This window comes from Prionailurus bengalensis, chromosome B2, assembly GCF_016509475.1.
Source record: "Prionailurus bengalensis isolate Pbe53 chromosome B2, Fcat_Pben_1.1_paternal_pri, whole genome shotgun sequence".
Classification (NCBI taxonomy): Eukaryota; Metazoa; Chordata; class Mammalia; order Carnivora; family Felidae; genus Prionailurus; species Prionailurus bengalensis.
This window is the reverse complement of record NC_057349.1, coordinates 103,292,277-103,301,720: the sequence shown is the minus strand read 5'-3', so window position 1 is coordinate 103,301,720 and position 9,444 is coordinate 103,292,277. Positions and strand designations below refer to the sequence as shown.

At 35.8% G+C, this 9,444-nt stretch overlaps 1 pseudogene; it reads right to left on the bottom strand.

Moving 5' to 3' along the window:
* Positions 1–5,151: 5,151 nt before the first annotated feature.
* LOC122490522 lies at positions 5,152–5,631 on the bottom strand (annotated as a pseudogene).
* Between the last annotated feature and the right edge of the window lie 3,813 nt (positions 5,632–9,444).

Here is a 9,444-nt window from a genome sequence, read left to right as displayed (position 1 = left end):
GTGAGGAACAAGAGGTAAGTATTAACCAGGGTGACTGAGACGATATCCTAGTAGAGCCACCATATTATCTGCATGTCCTGATGTATACTTCCATTTAGCCAATTTTGCTTCAAAACCCTTTTAACTGACCACACACTGCTGTTGGTCCCTCTTTATGTACTCTAGGGATGGCTGACACAGTGTTAGGCTCAGTCATTCTGCTAGGCATCTGTGTGGTATGTGAGTGCTATGATGGCATTACAGGTGGTGGGGATTAATGGATGTGGAAGAGGGCTTTGATGGGCTAAGTGCATTTGGTAGAATTTCTCAGTTAGGTGAGAATTTCCAACTGGTCTTCATTTGAGCAATACCATCATGTACCCTGTGATATAACATTCAGCACTCCCTTAGTTGCTGTTTAATCCTTTCATGTCCCGTTACATCGCAGTTACATTTGTAGAATATATTTTAAAGCTTTATAAAATCAGATGACCATTGGGATGAAAAGGGTCACGGCTAATATCACAGACTCTAGAATCAACTACATGGTGTGATCTCAAAGGCACCACCTGTGTACATTTGCCACCTGTGTAAACCAGAGAAAATTATTGATTTCTCAGGTTTTTTCATCTTTTGAATTCCATAGTACCTGACTCTTTTAGTGAAGAGTAACTGAATATTATATATAAAGCACTTCAAATAATGTCAGGCATGAAGTAAATAAACACTATGAAAAAGTTAGCTTTTTTTTTTTAATTATAAATCTCATTAGCAGAACGGGACATCAAGAAAGCTTTTGCTCTGAAATAAACCCACATTTACATGATCAATTAATCTATAACAAATGAGGCAAAAATACACACTGGAGAGAAGACAGTCTTTTCAATAAATGGTGTTGGGAAATTGGACAGCTACATGCAAAAGAATGCAAATGGACCACTAATTATGCCATACACTAAAAATAAACTCAAAAAGGATTAATGACCTAAATGTGAGACCTGAAACCATAAAACTTCTAAAAGAAAACATAGATAGTAATCTCTTGGACCTCAGCCTTAGCAAAATAGTTATGGAAATGTCTCCTTAGGCAAGAGAAACAAATAACAAAAATAAACTATTGGAACCACACCAAAATGAAAAGCTTCTGCATAGCAAAGGAAATCATCAACAAAACAAAAAGGTAACCTACTAAAAGGGAGAAGCTATATGCAAATAACATATCCAATAAGGAGTTAGTATGCAAAATCTATAAAGAATGTATACAACTCAACACACACACACACACACACACACACACACACACACACAAGAAGTCTGATTTTAAAAGGTCAGAGAACCTGAATAGACATTTTTCCGAAAAAAAATGTATATAGATGGCCAACAGACACAAGATGCTCAACGTCACTAATCATCAAGAAAATGCAAATCAAAACCACAATGAGATATCACCTCACATCAGTTAGAATGGTTAGTATGAAAAAGATAGGAAATAAACAACAAGTGTTGGTGAGGATGTGAAGAAAAGGGAATGAACCCTTATACACTGTTGACATTGTGAAGTGAAGTCATTGTAGAAACAGTATGGAGGTTCCTCAAAAAATTGAAAATAGAAATATCATAAGATCCAATAATTCCACTAATGGGCTACTTACCCAAAGAAAATGAAAACACTAATTTAAAAAGGTATATGTGCCCCCATTCTTGTTGCAGCATTATTTATAATAGCCAAGATACGGAAGCAACCCAAGTGTCCATAGATAGATGAGTGGATACAGGTGAATCATATAGATATGAAATAGCCATAAAAAAGAATGAAATCTTGCCATTTGTGACAACATGGATGGACCTAGAGGGTATTATGCAAAGTGAAAAAAGTCAGACAGAGAAAGAAGAATGCCATATGATTTTACTTATATGTGGAAACCTAAAAGACAAAATAAATGAACAAACAAACAAAAACACTCTTAAATACAGAGAATAAACTGGTGGCCTGCAGAGGGGAGGTGGGTGGTGGGATAGACCCAATAGGTGAAAGGAGTTAAGAGGCATAAGCGTCCAATTGTAAGATAAATAAGTCATGGAGATGAAAAGTATAGCATAGGAAATACAGACAATAAAATTGTAATGTCATTGTATGGTGACAGATGGTAACTACACTTATCTTGGTGATCACTGACTAACGTATAAAATTATTGAATCACTATGTTATACACCTGAAAATAATATAGCATTATTTGTCAACCATACTTCAACAACAATAATAAAAATAATAATAATTTAATGTTAGTTGATTTAATATTTAAAAAAAGAAAGTTTCTGCTCAACTTCTTTCCTTAGTGGTTGACAAATGTTAAATAATGGAACATGGACAAAAGCATAGACCAAAAATATCAGATCTTCCAGGTCAAATGCTCCTGCCCCTTCATCAGGTCCTTACTTTTAAAGGTCCATATTGTTCTTTAATTGCCATCTTTGTGTTGAAATTGACTCTCCAGGTCAACACTCTGTTAGATCAATTCATATAACATTCCCTGAGTTCTCTAAACAGTCTAGCACAATGCTAAGCATGTAGCAGATTCTTAATAAACAGTTGCATGAAATTGTGACCTTTCGATAAGAGATTGAATAAGGCACCTTTCTCTATGGCTGTCATTCATCATAGCTGAAGTTAATCTTAATACTCATATAGGCAATGCACTCCTGTCGTTAGTGTGTTTATATTATTTTCTTTCCCTCCTGTACCAAATGCTTAATTCAAAAAATACACCAAGTGCAAAGGTCTATTTAAAAATTCTAAACTATTTCTTCTTCTTCACCTGCTTTTCAAAACTACATTTTAAAATGCTTAAGTCCTAGATTATAAGTGGTTAGTGTGAATAGGTCCGCTAACAAAACACTTTATCCAATTTACTGTCCAAAGGCCATTCTATCCTTTATCAGCTACTCTCATATATAAGCGCCATATCATTAAGTAACTTCTAGATATCCTATTTGGCTACTATTTAGCTCAATACACAATAAATTTTATTTTTCTTTGTAATCAAAGTTTTGTAGTCAGTAGCATTTATATTCTATCAGTCAACATAATATTATTAGCACACTTAAACTACTTGAATATTAATACCTGAACTTAAAAACATTTAGCTATTGATAAGATTATAAATTAAAAAGTAATTCATCAAACACTTTTTACTGTATATTTTGCCTGCAAAGATTCTTTGCCTTACATTCAAAAACTGTATGTAAAAAGAGTAGTCAAAAAGAAAGCAGTCAAGAAGCCAATTTTTCATTTATTTTTAATTAGTGAAATGAATGAATGTTCTAGAGATTACAGCTGTCAGGTGTCATTATATTGTTTATTGGAAACCAATGTCACAATATGCCACACTTCAATCTTTTTTTCTTCATTGTCAATTGCCATCTCCATCTATTAGACCCCTCTGTGTCCCTTATTATGCTATATCACATTTCTGATGCTCCTTTGTTCTTTCTCAACCACTTTTAATGCCTTTCATCCATCTCTGGTATATTCTCTGTCCCCATTTGTTGTATTCTCTATCAATGTCATTGGTCATAGCTCATGGAATTATGAACTTCAACTCCTCCTAAACATCCTCTAACTAAAATTCTCCCATTCGTCATTGTTTAGTGTTTGCTAAACATAGCTTAGATGTGGCAGAAGTCAGGGCCCAAGCTGACGTTCCTACCTGATATTGGACAATACTTTGTGCTTAGAGTAATTTCTTCCTGGGGGGGGGGGAGGGGTGGGCAGTGGGGTTTTAGAATGTTAGCAATGACATCAACCTTTTTTTTTTTTAACCTTCATTTAAAAGTTGAGATGGGGTGCCTGGGTGGCTCAGTTGGTTAAGCGTCCGACTTCAGCTGAGGTCATGATCTCATGGTCTGTGGGTTCAAGCCCTGCGTGGGGCTCTGTGCTGACAGCTCAGAGCCTGGAGCCTGCTTTGGATTCTGTGTCTCCCTCTCTCTCTGTCCCTCCCCTGCTCATGCCCTGTCTCTCTTTGTCTCAAAAATAAATAAAAACATTAAAAAAATTTTTTTAATAATAAAAAATAAAAGTTGGAGAAACAAAAACTGATTAACTGACTCACTTAAATTTACTCTGTTAGTCACTGCTAGATTGTGAGCACATGGGGACCTGAAGCTTCCTTTCAATTTTGCCACAGGAACTTAAATAATATAGAATAACATGATGAAATTTGCTTTAAGTAGAACTTCCCAGCTATGGATTATAAACATTTCTTGCATAAATATGCATCGGGATTTGTGAAAATTATGGTTATAAGTCTACCCCCACAAGAAAAAAATGAGACAGCAATAATAACCAGAAGCACAAACAGGTCAACCTGGCCAAGAACTCACATCTAATTAATACTTTTATGAAAAGAGTACTGCCCAATTTATATATTTTATTGCTGCTTGTCCAGGTTGGCTTTCTAGAAAATTCCAAAACCAGATTAGGATTATTAGTGCCATTTTACAGAATGTTTTAAAATGAAGGTAATTTATACACTAAAAGCCCAGAGCAGGTAAATGGACAATTTGAATGAAACTGTTGAAAGAGGCCTCTCTCAAAATCTACCTGAAAATGTTGAACCCTGAGGCCAGATGAATTTTTTTTTTTTTGCAACAATGAGAACCATGCAGTTTCTGCTCAGGAATTAGAAACATTGCTTGTGGATGGTCCATAACTAACATCTGTTCCTTCAGGACTTCTCACACTGTAGTGGCTGGCCCCTCAATCGCTATTAACAAAAATACCATGTACATCCAATGGTTAACAATGTGGAAGACTTGAGGAAATGGAAATTGTCATGAGTAAATAAAAATTATGAACAGCAATCCTATACAATATAGAAAACTTGAACGTAATAAAAAGAAGAAAAAAGGAGACAGAAAAAAGAGCAACAAAACAGAGACAGATGTAGAGACAGAGAGAGGGAGAGGGAATTAATCTAGAAGGACATTTGATCAAAAATTCAGTTCTACCATGATTTATCATGAACTCTCAGTAAATGCTTAATATATACATTCTCCCTTTTAGAATCGGTAGGACAAATTCCTGACTATCTTGCAGAAATGTTATTAGGACTAATGAAGTTAGAAGGCTTTTTTTCATAGTCTTGAAGTCTTTTATTTATATTTTTATACTTATCATACCATGAATTCATAGGGAATGGGTTCCAGGCTCAGGAACCTCTTCATTAGTTCTCACAAAGTGTGCTTCTCTGGGTGAAGCAGGCTGGCACTTCAGTTAAACTCAAATACCTTTCTCTTTGGCCTCCTTCTTTCTCTGATTATTTTCCTTCACAAGCCACAGGAAGCTATCTAGGCTCTTTGAGTGCTTAATATGCTCAATATGTAAATTAATTCCCTCGGCAAGAACCTTGCCTTTAACTTGTTTGTTTACAACAATCCGAACTGCATGCTGGGTAACATGGTAGTCTCTTCGGTTTTGCCATGGTAACATTTGCAGGGCATTCCTTTTTGAACAGTGCCCATTCCCTTGATGTCTACAATATCACCTTTCTTGTAGATTCGCATGTATGTGTCCAGAACAATTCCATGTTTTCTAAAAGGCCTAAAGAACCTATAGCAGGTGCTTCTCCTCTTTCCCTTTGTATTGGTCATTTTGGTGAATGAATGCAAGACGGTGGCTCGGGTCAAAAGGTAGAAGTAACAAGTCTTTTAATGTGGAATAAATAAGACTTTATGGAAGTATCTGTATTGCCAAAATTCCTAAAAACTGAAAAGACTAGTAAAAACTAAGCAGCGATTTTTGTAGATACATAAACAATAAGGATGAAAGGGATGTAAGCCAGCTGACAATTAAGTTTTCTAGCTCAACAATCGTTCCTTTAAATCTAAAACCCATTACTAGAGTTTAGCAATTTACCTATAGAATGACTTTGATTTTAATATCTGTTTTGATAGGATAAAAATGTAAACAAAAATGCAGATCAACCATTTGGGATAACCTCAATTCACAAGACGTATGTCTACAATTTATTTTGCTAGAAAAGTTCTGAATAGCAGGGGGAAAGAGGGAAGGGCTGAATGCATATAAAGTTGTGATGTGAAAGATGTTGAATCACACCAAACAGCACGGAAAGACAAAATGTTGACAAACCCATCTAACATGAGCTGACATTACTGATGGGAGGGATATTATGGATTCTGGCGGGAGGGTCTTCTACAGAACTGAAAATTACTTTAAACACTAGAACTTCAAAGCCTAATTCATAAATGGCGGCATGTTCTTTAATGACCTCCACTTCGACCCTGTTCTTAAACAAGATCATACACACAATAACACATGCGTAATAAACACACACACATACGCTCACACACTCATCATCAGATACCTGTGCTTTCTGAGGAGACTAAGTGCAAATGACCATATGCCATGGAGTCCAATGGGGCGGTCCTACCTGCTTTCTCTTCTCCCCACTGTCCATGTGTCTTCTCATTCATCGCACGCCAGTCTTGAACCTGCATTGCTGATTCACAAAGTTCTAATCTGCCAGATGCTGCCGCTTCTGCTGCTGTCACTTCTAATCTCTGTGACTCTTTTCATCTCTTCTCCCCACCTTTTTAAGATTTTTAATCTTTTGTATCTCTGATTGTTCCCCTGATCATTTTAAAATTTCTCTTGAATAGAGTTTAAAAACCCCTTTAGAGAAACCCTTCTCTTTTGAAACTTCCCACAATCTATGTACAGAGAAAGTACAAATATCTTAGTATATAGATATATCTACTAAAGCATATACCCCATTCTAATTGTTTGTATTTGTATTTTGTATTCGTATTTCAAATTATAATTGTAATATAATAAATTGGATTCATACTAATTATATATATAATATAGTAAATTACATAATTTTATTATAAATATATATAATATAGTAAATTACATAATTACATAATATATATAATTATATATATAATATAGTAAATTACATAATTTTATTATAATAACGTACTATTATTTTTTAAGTTTTATTTCTTTATTTTGAGAGAGAGAGAGAGAACATGAGCAGGGGAGGGGCAGAGAAAGAGAGAGAGAGAGAGAGAGAGAGAGAATCCCAAGCAGGCTCTGCACCAGCAGCACAGAGCCCAATGTGGGGCTCAAAGCTATAAACCGTGAGATCATGACCTGAGCCGAAACCAAGAGTCAGATGTCCAACCAACTGAGCCACCTAGGTGCCCCATTATAATACATTATATATTGTGTATATGTGCATATATAATGTGTGTATGTATGTTTGTATATAGACAAACACATACACACACACACACACACACACATATACATGTTTATATGACAGTCCCTCAGTTGTTTGTGAGCTCCTTAAGGAAAGACGGAATTGTACCCATCTTTTACACACGTGCTATGCAGTCAATAATTTGAAGGATGAATAGATAATGGGCGTGGAGCTGTTTCTTCTCTTTTTCATCTCAAACCAAGCACTCACAGTGAGGCAGGTATCATATTCAAAATTTTGTATTGGCATATGTGTTTCATTACTTCTTCCTGCTACAGAGTTTTCCCTTTCCAGTCAAAAAAGCTCTTTCTGTCTCTTTTGTTGTATTACTTCTTAGTTTTTAAATTATTCTGGGAAATCAAAAGCCTAAGGGTGGTTCACAGATAATCTAAGTATTACTCTAGAATAAAAAAAGGATACAAACACATAAAGGTAGACATGTAATGTTTAATATACGTTGGCCATCTTGGTACAGGGCATCATGTGAAGTAATCATGGTAAGAGACTACCAGTAGATGAAAATAATCAGAACTCATGGATTTTAAGACCAGTAACCCGCCCCCATTTTGTAAAGAAAAAAGTCATTAAGAAATCAAAAGTGTGTTCACTGTAAAAGACATTATTTATGATAAATTAAATTGATTTCAGTCATTTAGCTTCCTCAAGCTTAGACCTTTTCTTTCTGTTTTTTATTTTTTATTGACTAAGAGTTGAGACTGATAGCTGGATAGAGCAACTCACCAAGTCAACACTTTGTAAAAAGAATTAATGGTCATGCCGATATAATAATTTTACTAAGTGCTGTATTTCAGCAATGAGAACCCAAGCTCAGGCAATCCGAGGCCAGTCCCTCCAGGTGACAACCACTAAACCAGCCCTGAATGACAAAACAGCCACCCAGTAAAGTCATGGCAAACATCAACCTACAGACTTTTGTCCCAAAGTATTCGATAGTTTTCAAATTTATTCCAAACTTTGATGTAGGGATTCTAAAGAGACAGAAATGTCTGTATTTTTACTTGTGAGGAAGGAGCCACAATTACCTGTTCCTTGAGAAGCCACTGTTGATTTTCAGAAACTAAAGATTCTGCAGCCAGGATGCTTTATTTGGTGATTGCAAAGTAATTCATTCCTGATGATATGAAATAGAACAGGCTAATTTAGTATTTTCTTGTAATTCACATCACACGAATACTCGTGATATAATCCTCGATCTGCCTCTTTACCTTTGTCGTCCTGTAGCCAGAATAATTCAGGAAAAACGATTGCTCTGTGTATTCTTAAAGTGGTGCTTTCACTTCAGGTAACAGAACCGCTGTAACTGTGGTAAATATCAATGTCTATTAAATTTAGCAAAATAAAAAGCTACCACAAGTGCCAGGAAGTATTTGGAATGCCTCTCCTACTCAAAAAGAACACTTTCATAGTTTGAAAAGAAAATATCGTCATATCACATTTCTGAAAAACAAGAGGGGCTGACTTTCACATGGAAAGCGTCGTATTTGTTGGTGGTTTATGGGGTGTGCAGGAAAACCAAGAGTTACAGATGGAGGACCCACTCACCTCTTTGATAAATTCCATGCAACTCTAACAGAATGTTTAAATAAGTTATTTTTGAATGAGGGCTGTTATGCCCAATGCAATTCAGTGCCTCAGGCTGTGAGTTTCTATAACTTTGGGTTGAAGGATGTCTAGTTTCTGCTGAAACAAAAGTGTGAGATGAATTGTGTCAAGAGGAATTCTCGTTTCTGGGCTGTGCTCTGGCTTACTCATAGAGGTTTCTTTGTGAAATACAGTGCCTGAGGGTGCAGGCAAGGAGCGCATTCTAGTATTTCTCTGGTCAATTCCAAACAAACAAATGAAAATGAAATAAAATGGCAGGAATTCAGTCTTACGAGCACAGAGACGCTTGATCCTTCCTTCTGCAGGCTCTTTTAACTAGTTCCAACTGCACTTAGCGTTATTATTTTTATTATTTATTGACTTAGAAATAAAGCTTTCCTTGCCACTTACCTACCGGCTCGACAAAAATTAAATCTCCAAAATAACATCCAGCTAGTATGCCCGGGTTTCCAAAACATTTTTAAGTGTGGTTGCTTCTAAATTTCACCTCCTCAGTGAGATCTTCGTTAACATGTAACACTCCTAGTTTCTACTCCCTTGCCTTGCTTTATCTTTCTCT